We start from the raw sequence: 1,482 nt of genomic DNA, 5'->3' as shown, positions 1-1,482 counted from the left end.
ATGTCTGTGTTTATATACCAAACAGTTACAAGATAATCGCTAATTGATATGGAATATAATTCTGCTTCCTAAAATATATCAATCAAATATCTTTTCTTCCAAGTATTCTATTCTTTATAGAATTCCTTCTTCATGCATATCTCTTCTTATGTTTATCTCGATCTTCTTTCCTTTAATCAGCTATTGTCCTTGTCTGAACGTCCTTCAGCACTTAAGTTCTGATATCCATCTTCTGATGATTATCTCCTGATAATATAAGTACTGATATCCTTAAGTTCTGACTTCCAGTAAGTACTGATTTATCCTATTTAAGTAAGATCTGAAAACTAAACATAAATCATATTAGCCATGACATTATCATATATATCTAACAAAGTGATTTTATGACAATCTTATTTTCAAAAGCTATCTAGGTTGCCTCTAAAATTCTTTTTATGATTCTATAATTTTAAGGACTATTTTTGGGATTTTCTAAAATTTACAAATCAATATTCTATTGATTATTCATTCTTGAATGATTTTCTGACTGTGTTTATTAGTAAAATCCATATTTAATTCTGGACTTCTTCAAAAATCATAAAACTTGTATTTTATTAAGTTCATAATATTCTGAGAATTTTAAAATTATTTTGGTAATTTTCGGGATTAAACTTAACCGCGCATGGTTTCGTTTATAGGCTAAAAGCGGATATAAGTTACGATCCAAAAATAGTTTAAAAAAATTATGAAATTTTATTCTTATTAATTTTGAATTACTCAGGGAATTTTAAGAGTATTTTAAAATTAACTCGATGTATTTTTATTCATAAATATAACTCTTAAAAAATCGAAATTTGGGGCATTCAGAATAAGGAATACGTGTTAAACCCTCAGAAATTGGGTTAACACGTGTTGAGTTCTCAGCAATTCATTTGCTGCATGGCCTTGCATTAGGAAACAGAGAAAAAAAAATTATTAATCAAAAACATCACTCTCTCTTCCTCTCTCGATTTCAATCTCTCGTCTCTCTCAGTAAAATCTCTCCTCTCTCTCCCTCTATCTCTCCCCTCCCTCTCTGTTCCCGCTTTCTTTCCTATTTTTCTTGCACTTTCTGGCGATTCTCCCCTGTCTCTTTCCGTTTCCATTTCCGGTTGCTTCATTACCGCCGCCGCCGTCTATTTCCGGTGAGGCTGGGTGGTTTCGATCGGTCTTGTTGGATTATATATGTATATATACCACTGTAAGTATATATTTGTGTGTACTATGTGATGATGTGTGTGTGGTAGTGTGCGTTGTGTTTGTGCGGTGGTGGCCGTGGTTGGCTGCGTTGCGCCATGGTTCCGTTTATGTCTTCTCCTGGATATTGTTGGGCCGAATTTGGGCCTGTTTTGTTGGGCCTTGTTTGGGCCTCTGTTGGGCTAACTTGGTACATATTGGATTGGGTTATAATTTTTTTTTAATTATTGATTTATTTGTTTACTGCAGGAAATCTGTGGAATAATA

Source organism: Apium graveolens, chromosome 6, assembly GCF_009905375.1.
Source record: "Apium graveolens cultivar Ventura chromosome 6, ASM990537v1, whole genome shotgun sequence".
Lineage (NCBI taxonomy): Eukaryota > Viridiplantae > Streptophyta > Magnoliopsida > Apiales > Apiaceae > Apium > Apium graveolens.
This window is presented reverse-complemented; position numbering follows the sequence as displayed.